This window comes from Arachis hypogaea, chromosome 11, assembly GCF_003086295.3.
Source record: "Arachis hypogaea cultivar Tifrunner chromosome 11, arahy.Tifrunner.gnm2.J5K5, whole genome shotgun sequence".
NCBI classification, from domain to species: Eukaryota; Viridiplantae; Streptophyta; class Magnoliopsida; order Fabales; family Fabaceae; genus Arachis; species Arachis hypogaea.
Window position 1 is genome coordinate 74348016 of NC_092046.1, and position 16437 is coordinate 74364452.

The following is a 16437-nucleotide window of genomic DNA, read 5'->3' on the forward strand; positions in this document are numbered from 1 at the left end:
AGCTCTTCCCCCTAATGAAAATGGGGTTTAGTGAATCATAGCTCCAATTTCAACAACAATTGCAATAGATGAAAATTAAAATAAGTGTAGAGAAGAATGAAGAAGAAGAAAAAGAAGAAGTTCTTAAAACTATAATTCAAAGTAGCTAGAAAAACAAAAAATAGAAAACCGGTGAGAAAAAGTAGAGAATAAAAATGCTAGAAAAATGTCTAAGTGTCCAAAAAGTAAAAAAAATAAAAAGTCTAAAAAAAATCTAAGAGAGAGCTCTTAATTCTACGAAACTATGGCCTTTATATAGGCATCCCTAAATTACAAATTGAAATGAAATTAAAAACAAATTACAAAACAAAATGAAAATTAACTATTCTAGATGATTCTTGTGGCCTTGATTGGTTGAGATTTATGGGCTTTGCTTGCTTGAGGTTGGATTAGCTAGCTTCTCAATGAAATTGTAGCACCACGTTTTTGGCCAACACGCCTATGTAAATGCACGTTGGCAACGTGCTCATGGATTTCCTGGGCTGGGAGTTATTTGGAGAGATGGGCGTTGCTAGCCCAAGTTGTTGCTAACAACTTGGCTCTTCTTCTTCTTGGTTTCAGTTTTGATGCCCAAAGTTGCCCCTGGTTTCAGCTTTAATTTTGTGCTTCACTATCGACTATTATATATGGTTAGAAAGTTCTGAATGTCAGCTTTCCAACGCAACTGAAAGCACCTCGATTGGATCTCTGTAGCTCAAGTTATGCTCCATTGAAGATGACAAGGTCCGGTTGCTAGGGTTGCCGGCGTTTTTGACAAACACGCCTTCACATTCTCAAGTTGGCAACGTGGGTTACCTTCTAAGGGTGCTAAGCTTCACAGGCGTTGCTAGCAAACACGTCTTCACCTTCCCCAAGTTGGCAACGTGGGTTATGCCTCCCATGGAGCCAAATTTTAGCAAGGGCGTTGCCAACTTGGATTCCAAGTTGCCAACGTGCTCAGTTTCTGAGGTTCCAAATGAGGCCCGATTTTGAAGCTTGAAAATAATGTCAAACCCATATCATGATATATCATTGGAAAGCTCTGGATGTCTACTTTCAAATTCCGTTAAAATCACCTCATTTGGAGCTTTGTAGCTCAAGATATACTCCATTGAAGGAGGTAAGGTCAGGCTGTCCAGCTCACCAGCGTTTTTGGCAAACACTCCTTTGTTCTTTCAAGTTGCCAACGTGGGTTGCTTCATTCCAAGTTGACTAGATGCTAGCGTTGTTGATGAACACGCCCTTATAACTCCAAATTAGCAACGTGCTCGTGGTTGCTTCCTAGCTCCAAGTTTGCTGCGTTGCCAATGAACACGCCAATGAACCCACGTTGGCAACGTGCTCCTTTCTGAAGCTCCAAATGAAGCCAGCTTTTGAAGCTTCAAATGAATGCTAACCCCATACTATGATATATGGTTGGAAAGATCTTGATGTCTACTTTTTAATGCCAGTGGAATCACTTCTTTTGGAGCTTTTTAGCTCAAGTTATGCATCCTTGAAGAAGGTAAGGTCAGGCTGCCAAGTTCGCTGGAGTTGTTGCTGAACACGCCCCCTTTCTTCCAAGTTGGCAATGTGCTGGTTTCTCCAGGGCTGCTTCCTTACTTGGCGTTGCCTTGGAACACGCCCATGCTCTCCCTGCCCAACAACGTGCTCGAGCCTTCCCTATGGCACCAAGCTTTGCTTGCTACGTTGCCAAGGAACACGCCTTCAGAACTTGGCGTTGGCAACGTGCATCTCCCTTTCCTGGGCCAAGTCTTCTATTCAGCGTTGTTTGCCTATGTTGTCCTCAAACACGCCCCTCATCTCTAAGCTGGCAACGTGCTCGAGGCTTTGGACTAGCTCCCCAAGGTTGCTTGCTGCGTTGCCAAGGAACACGCCTTCAGAATTTGGCATTGGCAAGGTGCTTCACACCCTTCCTATCCAAGCCTTCTTGCTGCTGGAGTTGTCACCAAACACGCCCTTGTTGGTGGCGTTGGCAACTTGCTTGAGGCTTCAAATTCACCTTCCAGGGCTACTTGGCGTTATTGCCAAACACTCAAGTGATAATGCACGTTGGCAACGCCCAAGTCTCTTCCTCCTTGCCAAGCTTGCTATATTCCCAATCTTTCTTGCTCAAATTCTTCTTTCTTCATCACCTAACGTAAACCAAAGAATCTTCCTCAAAGTCTTGCCATCTTATGCAATAATTTTTAAGGGAATCATTCACATCAACTTATATATAAACTCCTTGAGTCATTTGCATGAATTATGCCAAATTTCACTTAGTTCTTGGTTCATGGATGCATGGAGAAAAACTCACAAAATTGCTTGCTTATTTTAGTAATAATGAACGAAATTGAACTAAATTTAACTAAACTAACTAGTTAAAATAGCAAATATGCGAATGCATCACAACACCAAACTTAAACCTTGCTTGTCCTCAAGCAAGAAAAGAATCATGCAATAGAGATTGACAATCCAAGGTAAGAAGAATAGCAACTCAATGTTCATGGTAAGCTAGTTTTCTAAGCATGCTACAATCACAAAAGAAATGTAAATGATTGATGCTTCTATCTAGCTCAATTTATGAAATCTTTTTCTTATATTTCTTCCTTGAAACAAGCTTTTGATTTTCTTATTAGCTTCTCCTTTTGGGTGCTTTGCCCCATGAGTTGATAACAAAACTACGACTCTAAATGCTTTGTTTTCAAGTATTACCACTTGATACATAAGCACCACAAGCATTTAATTAGAGGACTTCATTAAGCTCATTTATTTCTTTTCTTGACTCTCTAATCATTGATGCTCAGAGCCTTGAGCTTTGAGGGAGTGCTTTTGCACTTGAGCCTAGCCTTGACTTCTAAGTGTTTTGTTTTCAAGTATTTTACTTGATACATAAACACCACAAGTACATAACAATGAAATTGTCATTGGTACTCAGAGCCTTCAGCTTTCTCATTCTTTCCCTTTTTCTTTTCTTGCCTTAATTGCATTTGCTTCTTCAAGGTTTTCATGATTTTCAAAATATTTCACAAAATGTCTTAGATGAAAACTTTAATTAAATAAAATCTAATGTACTTGAGCAACAATCAATCATACTAGCTTTCCAATACTTGTATGCACATACTAAATTCTTCTTTAATTCCTTGTTTGTTTAAGATCATGATACTTTATTGCTTTTGTATTCACAAAACTCAAGTTGGTAGTCATAATGTCACAGCAGCATGTTGCAATTTAGAAATCAAACTATGCCTATTCATACCACACATGTATACAGAGAAGGTAATAAGACAATCATGCAATTTAAAGTGCTGGAAACAAATGAGAGGAAAAAGAACTTTACAACCTTGTAATTTATCTTCTCTATTGTTGTCCTTTTCCTCCTTTTCTTTCCCTTCCCACACCAAACTTAGAATGATTGCTTGTCCTCAAGCAACAATTAGAACCGTGGCTATGGGGCAAAGATAGATCATGAATGTCTTACACAATGAAACATTAGTAGCACATGTGTTTCAAGTGAGCAAAATTAAAGATAACAATTAAGGCACAAGAGACAGAGACATTTTGATTGCAAACCTAAGAAGGTGAGCACAATACATTGCATAAAAGATAAGTGGCACACCAAACTTAGTGTGACACTTTCACTTGGAATTAATGCAAGTATCCAGTAAAGATTGGAAACAAATTTTGTTGCATAGCAACACCAAACTTAGGATGCAATCATATGTCAATTTATTTGAATTAAAACTAAGCAAATGAAACTGTTGTATGTTAAATACAATCCCCAATCTAAGAATCTATCATGAATAAGGATTTCTTGGTAATGTATTAACAAAAACAGTTAATAAGCAAACTAAATGAAAGCATTTAAAGATAGAAAAATAACTAAAGCAAGTAGAATGAAAAAGTGTCAAATCAAAAGAGAAAAATAAAACTGCAGAGGCATTATGATTATGCAGACAAGCAGTGTTGCTTGAATAAATTGCATAGAAAATAAGTGGCACACCAAACTTAGAATCTTGGTGTGTCACTTTCATTTTTGATTTGATGCAATCATCCAAAAGATTGAAAACAATTTATTGTAAGGCAACACCAAACTTAGAATGTAACCATATGCCAATTTATTGAATTTAAATAAAACAAAGAACGAAAACAAAGCAGAGAAGAGAAATTATACCTATGGTTGACATGTTGTTCACTTTCTTCCTCTTCTTCCAGTTTGTTAATAGGAATGACCTTAAGGGGGGAGAAAATTCAGCTAGTGGCCCCTGTCTTGGCCTCTCCTCAGCAAGCTTTCTTTTGTTAATGGCTTGATTGAGCTTGCTTGCTGGATCAGGGGGAGGGTTGCTTATGGTTGACCCTTTTTTCTTCATGAATATTGTCCTTGGTAACTTGGTCACAATCCTCTTCTTGGTACTTTTGTTAATTGCCTTCACTTCCTTGAATCCAAGTCTTGGTGGTTGTGTGATTGTTGGAGTCTTCTTTTCATCAAGAGTTCCTTGTAATAGTGGTTCAATGAGCTCTTCCTCTGTGTACTTCTCTGCTTCACTTGAGTGTGACTTCTCTTGAGTGTCTTCCTCACTTTCTTGTTCTTCCACTTCTTTTTTTACACTCAACATTTGTTTTAATAGCTCTTTCATGGAGGAGGTTTGTTGATCTTCCCAAGATTTCTTCATCTCCTCTTCATATATTTCAATCATGGATTCAATTGTTGAGCCATTTTGTTTCAGGGAAGTTTGAGAGAGTTGTGAGTTTTCATGTTCCCTTGTCATGTCAATTGGCTTTTGTGAATATGAAGCCACAGGTTCAAACACCTCCACAACCTCCTTTTCCATTGAACTTTCACTTGATACAGAGGTTTCCTCATTTTGTTTTTCCACTTTCTCACCCACAATTTGGTCTTCATCCTCACTATTTGATAGTTCTAAGTTTCTCCTTATTTGCTCTAAATACCCATCCATCTTCTTGAAGAGGATTTCTTGCCCTTTCCAAGATTGTTCTTGTCTTTCCAATAGTTCTCTGGACTTTTGAAGGAGGTCCTCAGCTACTAGTTCAAGAGATGAAGGTTGAGATAAATTTTGTGGATATGGATGTTTTGTGGTGAGGTTGTTTTGAGTGGTATAGAATGAATCTTGTGAATTGTGGAATAAGTTTTGTGGTTGGTGGAATGAATGGTGTGGATCTTGGAGGAGACTTTGTGTTGGGACATAATCAAGTGAGGAAGAATTTTCAAGTGAAGAAATGGGAATTGAGGTTGGATAATTTTACATAAATGAATTGATGGTTTGCTCAAGTGATGATGGCTCTTGATTAATGGAGTATGACACATTGAGTGTTCTCTGATTTTGATCCTCCCATCCACAATGTGAATCATTGTAGAATTCTTCAGAGTGAGAATCATTTTGTGGCCACGGAGAGCAATCTTCCATGTATGTATTGACAGCACAATCAAATGAATCATTAAAATTTCCTTCCCAGCCATAGTTTGTGTAATTGTCATAACAGTATGAGTCACTTTGTGGTTCTGGGAGAAAATTCATTTCACTTGATTGTTCACACTCTTGTTGATATGCCCAAGCACCATGAGGGTAATGATATAAATCATTTTTTGGTTCTGGACAACATCTCATGTGATTAGCTTGATCAATTTGTGGCTCTGGAGCAAATCTCCATGTATTGGAGTGCTCAGAATTTGCAATTTCTTGGCGATATTCCCAGCCACCATTAGAATAATGACTTGAATCATTTTGTGGTGGTGAGAAATATCCCATATGATTCTCTTGCTCATCTTGTGGTTCTGAAGCATATCTCCATGGATTGGAGTGCTCAGGATCTGTAATTTCTTGGTAATATTCCTAACCACCATTAGAATAGTCAGTTGGTAATGGTGGGTGATATCCCAGAAAATTTGTTTGATCACAAGATGAGTTGAACTCTATTTGAATTTTGTAAAACACAACACCAAATAAAATTGAAATTCATGTCACAGAGAAGAGTTTCTTAGTGAGACAATAACACAAACACCTTAGTGTCAAAAAGAAAATAAAAAAAAATTAAAAGAACTGTACAAAGCAAAAACAAAGAAAATGCTTAATCTAAACTACCATTCACTGAATCATTGTCAATCTTTTCCAATCCCCAGCAACGGCGCCAAAAACTTGATACGCGAAAAATTAATGTTTCACGTAATTACCGGCAAGTATACCGGGTCGTATCAAGTAATAAAACTCACTAAGAGAGAGGTCGATCCCACGGAGATTGGTAGATTAAGCAACTTTAGTTAAATGGTAGATTTAGTCAAGAAAACATGGTTTTGATTTCATGAGATTTGTGATTTTTTGAACATAATTGCAAAAATTTAAATGGCAAGGAATTTAAAGAACTAGAAGAGAGAAAGAAGATGAAAGTAAATAACTGAAACTTAAAATGCAAGAAACTTAAATGACATTAAAGATAAATTGCAAGAAAGTAAAGATTGCAGAATTTTAAAAAGCATAAGAGTAAATAGCAAGAAATATAGAAACAGAATGCAAATGACAAGAATAATGAATTGCAAGAATGTAGAAGGGAATTGGGTAATGGATATTCAAACAACTAAAGAGCAAAACAAATGAGAATTGATGATAGAGAGGATCATTAGGGATCAGAGATGCAAATTCTCCTGAATTGATGTTGATCAATTCCTTCTCAATCATGGGTATAGATCCATGGCAACTTGTGGGTAATTGAGTCCCAATCCCTTGGTAACTCAATTTCTCTCAACACAACCAATTGCCACTCTCGTGATCTAATTGTTCATGAGAAGAGATGAAGTTCAATTTCTAATCCAAGCCACACAACTTCCAGAATCTCAACTAAGGGAGGTTACATCTCACATACCAACCAAAGTTTATTGATCAAGGAAATCATGAAAGGATGAACTCTAAACTGAATTATGTGGCTCCTTTCCCAAATTCACCACATAATTCATATAGATTAATCCCTCTCTCGATGGTGATTGAATCTTTGAAGAACAAGAGTTTCCTCTTGGATTAACCACTTGAATTAAGAAGGAGAAGAAGAGTTATCAATTCATTCAAATAAACAGAGCTCTTCCCCCTAATGAAAATGGGGTTTAGTGAATCATAGCTCCAATTTCAACAACAATTGCAATAGATGAAAATTAAACTAAGTGTAGAGAAGAATGAAGAAGAAGAAGAAGAAGAAGTTCTTAAAACTATAATTCAAAGTTGCTAGAAAAACAAAAAATAGAAAACCGGTGAGAAAAAGTAGAGAATAAAAATGCTAGAAAAATGTCTAAGTGTCCAAAAAGTAAAAAAAATAAAAAGTCTAAAAAAAATCTAAGAGAGAGCTCTTAATTCTATGAAACTATGGCCTTTATATAGGCATCCCTAAATTACAAATTGAAATGAAATTAAAAACAAATTACAAAACAAAATGAAAATTAACTATTCTAGATGATTCTTGTGGCCTTGATTGGTTGAGATTTATGGGCTTTGCTTGCTTGAGGTTGGATTAGCTAGCTTCTCAATGAAATTGTAGCACCACGTTTTTGGCCAACACGCCTATGTAAATGCACGTTGGCAACGTGCTCATGGATTTCCTGGGCTGGGAGTTATTTGGAGAGATGGGCGTTGCTAGCCCAAGTTGTTGCTAACAACTTGGCTCTTCTTCTTCTTGGTTTCAGTTTTGATGACCAAAGTTGCCCCTGGTTTAAGCTTTAATTTTGTGCTTCACTATCGACTATTATATATGGTTGGAAAGTTCTGAATGTCAGCTTTTCAACGCAACTAGAAGCACCTCGATTGGATCTCTGTAGCTCAAGTTATGCTCCATTGAAGATGACAAGGTCCGGCTGCCAGGGTTGCCGGCGTTTTTGACAAACACGCCTTCACATTCTCAAGTTGGCAACGTGGGTTACCTTCTAAGGGTGCTAAGCTTCACAGGCGTTGCTAGCAAACACGTCTTCACCTTCCCCAAGTTGGCAACGTGGGTTATGCCTCCCATGGAGCCAAATTTTAGCAAGGGCGTTGCCAACTTGGATTCCAAGTTGCCAACGTGCTCAGTTTCTGAGGTTCCAAATGAGGCCCGATTTTGAAGCTTCAAACTAATGTCAAACCCATACCATGATATATCGTTGTAAAGCTCTGGATGTCTACTTTCAAATTCTGTTGTAATCATCTCATTTGAAGCTTTGTAGCTCAAGATATACTCCATTGAAGGAGGTAGAGTCAGGCTGTCCAGCTCACCAGCGTTTTTGGCAAACACTCCTTTGTTCTTTCAAGTTGCCAACGTGGGTTGCTTCATTCCAAGGTTGCCTAGCTGCTAGCGTTGTTGATGAACACGCCCTTATAACTCCAAGTTAGCAACGTGCTCGTGGTTGCTTCCTAGCTCCAAGTTTGCTGCGTTGCCAATGAACACGCCAATGAACCCACGTTGGCAACGTGCTCCTTTCTGAGGCTCCAAATGAAGCCAGCTTTTGAAGCTTCAAATGAATGCTAACCCCATACTATGATATATGGTTGGAAAGCTCTTGATGTCTACTTTCCAATGCCACTGAAATCACTTCCTTTGGAGCTTTGTAGCTCAAGTTATGCATCCTTGAAGAAGGTAAGGTCAGGCTGCCAAGTTCGCTGGAGTTGTTGCTGAACACGCCCCCTTTCTTCCAAGTTGGCAACGTGCTGGTTTCTCCAGGGCTGCCTCCTTGCTTGGCGTTGCCTTGGAACATGCCCATGCTCTCCCATCCCAACAACGTGCTCGAGCCTTCCCTATGGCACCAAGCTTTGCTTGCTACGTTTCCAAGGAACACGTCTTCAGAACTTGGCGTTGGCAACGTGCATCTCCCTTTCCTGGGCCAAGTCTTCTATTCAGCGTTGTTTGCCTGCGTTGTCCTCAAACACACCCCTTATCTCTAGGCTGGCAACGTGCTCGAGGCTTTAGACTAGCTCTCCAAGGTTGCTTGCTACGTTGCCAAGGAACACGCCTTCAGAATTTGACGTTGGCAACGTGCTTCACACCCTTCCTATCCAAGCCTTCTTGCTGCTGGAGTTGTCACCAAACACGCCCTTGTTGGTGGCGTTGGCAACTTGCTTGAGGCTTCAAATTCACCTTCCAGGGCTACTTGGCGTTATTGCCAAACACTCAAGTGATAATGCACGTTGGCAACGCCCAAGTCTCTTCCTCCTTGCCAAGCTTGCTATATCCCCAATCTTTCTTGCTCAAATTCTTCTTTCTTCATCACCTAACGTAAACTAAAGAATCTTCCTCAAAGTCTTGCCATCTTATGCAATAATTTTCAAGGAAATCATTCACATCAACTTATATATAAACTCCTTGAGTCATTTGCATGAATTATGCCAAATTTCACTTATTTCTTGGTTCATGGATGCATGGCGAAAAACTCACAAAATTGCTTGTTTATTTTAGTAATAATGAACGAAATTGAACTAAATTTAACTAAACTAACTAGTTAAAATAGCAAATATGCGAATGCATCACCTAACACCAATAAAATTGGATATTTAGTTAGTTTTTCTTTTGTAGAATAGGATAAATTGCATTGTAATAGATTAGTTGCATGCATGTTCTACTTGATTGAAAAGACAATAAGTTTCTTCTAAGACCCTATTTTTAGATCAAAATTTCACTAATTTTAATTAAAACTTTTATGTTAAATCTGCTTGAAGTTGTATTTGGAACATGATTTTTGAGCTAAAGAACACACAACCTGTGAGACTTTGAGCTTTTATACATGGTTACATTATTTAACCATAATTATTTTGTTCTTGTGTGTTTACTTCTCTATGATTGTAATCTGTATTTTATTTCATCCTATATGTCCAATGTTTAATATATTTATATGCTTGCACATAATTGAGGCCATTATTTGTTTAGCTCACTTATCCAAATTAAGCCTACCCTTTCAATTACCTTTGTTAGCCACTTTGAGCCTTTAAATCACATTTATTCTGCATTTTACCACATTACTAGCCTTAAGCGGAAAAATAATTTTATATCCCAATTGAATCTTTGGTTAGCTTAAGATAGAATTGTGTGTTAATTAAGTATGGGAAAATTGTGGGAACAAAAGATAATAAGGGAATGTGTCATGATGATATAATGAGAATTTGGGTACCTACTCATGTGAAACTATAAGAATTAAAATTCTATGTGCATTGATACGCTATGTTTATTTTTACATTTATGTTCAAAAAATAAATAAATAAATAAATAAATCCAAAAATATTCAATAATTAATTAAGGGGACAAAATTACCCCAATGTTAAGTTAAGAATTCAAAGAGCAATGCATGTATGATAAAATTAAAATAAAAAGTTGATACATGAGTAAGGAATGCCAAAGAGAAATTTTGGGTAGCTAGGTATGAGATTTAAGTTATATAAAATGTACATATGTGTGGGTTAAAGCTCAGGATAATTAAAGATTCAATTTATAAAGCTTACTTAATCATATATGTATCCTTACCCTTACCTTCGCCCCATTACAACCTTGAAAAGACCTCATGATGTTTGCATTGGTATATTAAATGTTGTTGATTGGTTAGGTGAAGAACAAAAATTAGAAAGCATGATTAGAGAAGGATAGAGTGATTACCCTATACACTAGAGAGATTAGAGCATACATACATCATCAGTGAGGGTTCAATGCTTAAATTCTATATTCCCTGCTTTCATGAGCTACCTTCTTGCATTTTTATCTGTTCTTACTATATAAGAATTGAATTAGTGGTATTTGATTTGTGATTGTCTTGAAGAGCTTATTCACTTTTAACCAAGTGAACAAAAATCATATAGTTGCATTCACATATATAGGTTGCATTGCATTGCATGAGTTTTACATGTTCCTACTCATTTATTTTATCTCCTTCAACTAAGCATGAGGACATGCTAATATCTAAGTGTGGGGAGGTTGATAAACCATTATTTTATGGTTTATATTGTGTTTAATTCTGTGGTTTTATCAAATCTTTACCCACTTATTTATTAAACAAGCATGCATTGATAATTCCTTCCTAAAAATACTTTATGGTTGAAAATTTGCTTCTTAGAGACTTTTAATTGTGTATTTTAATTCTCCTTTATTCCATTCAATGCCGTGATCTCTGTGTTAAGTGTTTCAGGTTTTATAGGGCATGAATGACTTGGAGATTAGAAAAGAAGCTTGCAAAAATGGAAGGAACACAAGAAATTAAGGAGATGACCAGCGAGAAGTGACGCGGGCGCATGGCTCACGCGACCGCGCGATATAGAGGAAATTGCAGTGACGCGGACGCATGGCTCACGCGACCGCGTGGATTGGAAACTGCACCACTGATGCGAAGGCGTGGACGACGCGCACGCGTGGCAAGGCAAAACGCTGGATGACGCGATCGCGTGACATGCGCGATCTGCAGAATCTGCAGAATTCGCTGGGGGCGATTTTGGGCCCTGTTTTGACCCAGTTTTCGGCCCAGAAAAGCAGATTAGAGCCAGGGGACAACATTCATTCTGCATAATTTTAGTTTTAGATCTGATTTTACCTCTCCTCTAGGTTTTCTCTCTACACATTGATAGTTCTTAGGATTTGATTTTATTGCTTTTTAGATTGGAACATTGAGAAGAGTTATTGCCTCCGTCAAGACTTCGTCATTCTAGTTTGTTTCCTTACTTGTCACTTACTCTTTCATGTCCTTTATTTACTCAGAGTTACTCTTGAATTATTTCTAGAATTTATTTATACAAGAATTATTTTTATTTTAATTGATCCTTTTAATCACTGACACTAGTCCTTCTCAAGGGAGAAGATTAGGACTTGTGATTAGAAATAGCTTTCCAACTTGCTTGACTTTCCTCTACCTAGTAAAGGGTAACTAAGCAGAACAACCTTCAATTATCAATTAATCTTGAGAGTACTCCAACAAGAATATGGCTTCCAACTAATCTACTCCCAGTCAAGGTTTTTATTAAAATTACATAATTTCTCTGATTTAATTTCCTGTTTATCAACTCAACCCATTTTTGAAAACGTCTGATTAATAAAGTAGCACATCTTTCTGCAACTCGTTGGGAGACGACCTGGGATTCATACTCCCAGTATTTTAATTTTAATTTTAATTTTGTGACAACCCTTCTAAATTGATAAACGGATTTTCGGTTGGTTAAGAACTGTACTTGCAACGTATCTCTTATAATAATTTCTTAACTCGCCAATTTCCGCCACGTCAATTTTTGGCGCCATTGCCGGGGAGTTGCAATAGAGTGCTAAATTATTGATTAGAATTTATTTATTTGTATTTTATTTTATTTTTGCTACTATGAGCTACATGTTTCTTTCGTTAAATGACGCGTTCACTTCCTGATCCAAGCTTACCTGTATTTGATCCTGAGATTGAAAGAACTATCTCATGAATAAGGCAAGCTCGGCATCGATTAGTCTTCTCTGAGGGCGAATCTGAAATGTCACTTGAGGAAGATACAAGCTCCCTTTCTGCTGATTCGGTTGATTTATGTGTATGTGACATGGCAGCACCTAGGAGAATTACTATCTAGGAGGCTGGAGCCACTGATTTTACAATGCAACCATTTCAAGCGCATCACCCAGCAGTGGCTACAGACTTTGAAATAAAGACTGCACTGTTCAATTTGATGCCTAAGTTTCATGGCTTACCTGCTCAAGAGCCTATCAAGCACCTGAGAGATTTCCAAGCAGCCTGTTCTACTATCAGGCGTGATGGTGCAGATGAAACTTCAATTTTGTTAAAAGCCTTCCCATTCTCTCTTGAGGAAAAGGCGAGAGAGTGGTACTACACTTAACCTGCAGCAACTGTTTCTGACTGGGAACGCTCAGAAGAGAATTTTTGGAAAAATTCTTCCCAGCTAAAGTTACTGACAAACTAAGGAAAGACATTTCCATGATTGTTCAGGATGAATCTGAGACTCTCTGTGAATACTGGGAGCGCTTCAACCATCTTCTGAAAGCATGTCCCCACCATATGATTGACAAGATAGTGTTGCTCGGCTATATCACACAGGGCATGAGGCCCCAAGATAAGACCACATTGGAAAGTGCTAGCAATGGGTCTATGAAAAAGTACAAGACCACTGATGAGGCATGGCAATTGATTAGCGACTTAGCTGAATCTACTCTGAATCACAAGCAGAAACAAGGCCGTTCAAAAGCTGTTGCAGAAGTATCCTCTAGCAGAGAGACTGTTGCTCTAACTCAGAGTATCTGTGAAATGACCAACTTACTGAAGCAGATGTAATTGAATTAACAACAAGTTCAGCAAGCTCAACCTTCTCCACCACAGCAAAGCCAACAGTTAGTCCCACAGAGAGTTTGCAGAATCTGTGCTGATTATAGCCATTATACTGATGAATGTCCCCAGCTCCAGCAGGAAGACAACACCGTGGCAGCCACTCATAACTTCTATGACCGTCCCAACCAAGGGTACAATCAAGGTGGCAGTTACAGCCATGGATGGTAGGACAATTCTAACCAGAATTGGAGAGATAATTCTAACCAGAATTAGAGGGACAATAATAACAGAGGAGGCAGAGACAATCAGGGAAATCAGAGGTGGAATAATAATAACAACAGGCAGCAGAACCAGAACCAGCCTTACAGAGCACCTTACCTGAGGTAATTCCAAGGATCACAGCACAACCAATAGTAAACCTCTCAGATCACTTGTCCTTCTTCATCTTCTAATGATGAATTACTACAATCTATTGATCGGAGACAACAGGCCATGGAAAATAACCTTACTTCTACTCTAAATGGTCTGAACTCTACCTTGCAAGCTCTTGTCTCACAGATTGGATCAATGAATAACTCCAATAACTAGCCTTTGAGCTCTAGTGGAATCCCCTCTCAACCATTATCGTACCCAATCCAAAGGGTGGCATTAATGCCATCACCCTAAGGTCCGGAACCACATTGCAAGTTAGGAATCAGGAGGAGCCAAGCCCACCAGAACACGCCTCAGCTGAAGAGGTAGTAGAAATAGAAGATGTTGAGGAGGAAGAGGACATACAGGACATGGCTGAAGAAGAAGAAGCTCAATCACAGGAAGAAGCACATAATTTAATCTACTCCCAGTCAAGGTTTTTATTAAAATTACATAATTTCTCTGATTTAATTTCATGTTTATCAACTCAACCCATTTTTGAAAACGTCTGATTAATAAAGTAGCACATCTTTCTGCAACTCGTTGGGAGATGACATGGGATTCATACTCCCAGTATTTTAATTTTAATTTTAATTTTGTGACAACCCTTCTAAATTGATAAACGGATTTTAGGTTGTTTAAGAACTGTACTTGCAACGTATCTCTTATAATAATTTCTTAACTCTCCAATTTCCGCCACGTCAGGGACGTATCCCAGTGGTTGCACTGGAGTGTCTCCCAGTCCGAACAGGCTGTTTGGATATGCTTTGAGTTCTTTATCTTCTAGGCCGAGCTTGTCGAAGGCAGTTTTGAATAAGATGTCGGCGGAGCTCCCTCGGTCTATTAGTGTGTGGTGGAGATTTGCATTTGCCAGTATAATGGTGATGACCATGGGATCGTCTTGTCCTGAGATGATGCCGGATGCATCTTCCTTGGTAAACGTAATTGCGGGGATGTCGGGTGCTTCCTCCTTTCCTCCGACATGATATACTTCTTTGAGATATCTTTTGCGAGATGATTTGGAGATTCCTCCTCCTGCGAACCCTCCGTGTATCATATGGACATGTCTTTCTGGCGTTCGAGGTGATCGCTCGGTTCGTCCAACCTCCTCGTCTCTTCTCCTTTTTCTTTGCTCATTGTCCCGGGTGGCCATATACCGATCTAGTTTTCCTTCCCTCACTAATTTTTCAATGACATTTTTTAAGTCAAAGCATTCGTTGGTGGAGTGTCCACGGACTCGATGGTATTCATAATATTCATTCCAGTTTCCTCCTCCTCTTTTGCCTTTGAGTGGTCGAGCTGGGGGTATTTTTTCTGTGTGGCAGACTTCTTTGTAAACATCCACTAGGGACACCCTAAGAGGGGTGTAATTATGATATTTTTTAATTTTTTCCCTTTGTCGTTCTTCCTTCTTTTTGGACTCTTTATCTTTGTCTCGGTAGGCAAATCCAGATTTTGAGGTGTCTCCTAGTTGAGAATTTTCTTCCATGTTGATATATTTTTCTGCTCGTTCCTGCACTTCGTCCAGAGATGTGGGGTACTTCTTTGATATAGATTGGCTAAAAGGTCCCTCTCTTAGGCCATTCATGAGGCCCATGATGGCGTCCTCTGTTGGTAGGCTTTGTATGTCTAGGCATATTTTGTTGAATATTTCCATGTAGTTGCGAAGGATTTCCCGATCTCCTTGCTTGATCCCTAATAGGCTGGGGGCGTGCTTAGCCTTATCTTTTTGGATGGAGAATCTGGCCAGGAACTTTTTGGCTAAGTCATCAAAGCTTGAGATGGACTTCGGAGGTAGGTTGTCGAACCATCTAATTGTTGTCTTTGTGAGAGTCGTTGGAAAAGCTTTGCAGCGAACTACATCTGAGGCGTCGGTGAGGTACATTCTACTTCTGAAATTGCTGAGGTGATGGTTGGGATCTGTAGTGCCATCGTATAAAGTCATATCCGGAAGTTTGAAGTCCTTGGGGATTTTGGTCTTCATGATTTCCCTAGTGAATGGATCTTGATCTTTGCGAGAGTTATCCTCAGGGGTGGACCGAGTAGCTTTGGCTTTGAGATCGGCTTCGAGTTTTAGAATTTTATCTTCTAATTCTCGGCGTCGCCTTACCTCTCTTTGTAGATCCTTCCCAACTTCTCGTTGGTGCTGGGTTTCTTTTTCAAGTTGCTTTTTAAACGATCTTGAAGTGCTTCTATTACTCCTGGATTTGATGAGTTTTTGTCATCGTTAGATTCCGGGGTATCTTTCAGCATATTGCCCGCATTTTTGTGCGGTGTTCTATCCTCTAGATTTGAATCGTGGTCGTTGTCATGGTCGTCCGCCATGGTGATGGGATGACTTCCAAGTTCCCCGGCAACGGCACCAATGTTCCGAGGGTTACCTGAAACTGTAGGTTGATCTCGGACGATAGGGGTGCACAGACCCGGCCCGGCCCGAAGGCCCGGCCCGGTCCCAAACACTTTAAGGACTAATTTGGTGTGATTTCGTCGGGTTTAGGGTCGGGTCTGGGCCATAGCTCGGGTCACCCAAAGTCGGCCCGGTGGCCCGGTCATCATACACAATTAATATTTTGTGTTATTAGTGATGGATCATGACTATTCTTATGTGGAATTTAAGTATTTTAAACCTTAATATTTTGTGTTATTAGTCATTATAATAGTATCCGGCTGGTGGGTGGCGGCCGGAGCTGTCGTGTCCAACTTATTGGATTGGTTGCACTGCTGATCCTTCGTCACCGGAGGGTGGGTAGTACCTACAAGGGACTCCGATG

The 16437-nt window shown here is 39.1% G+C and overlaps 1 non-coding gene across 1 annotated transcript; it reads right to left on the reverse strand.

Annotated features, from left to right (window-relative positions):
• Window positions 1–12886: 12886 nt before the first annotated feature.
• On the reverse strand, window positions 12887–12994 carry LOC112724687 (small nucleolar RNA R71). The gene has a single exon (XR_003163838.1). It is a non-coding gene; the product is annotated as a small nucleolar RNA R71 (small nucleolar RNA).
• Between the last annotated feature and the right edge of the window lie 3443 nt (window positions 12995–16437).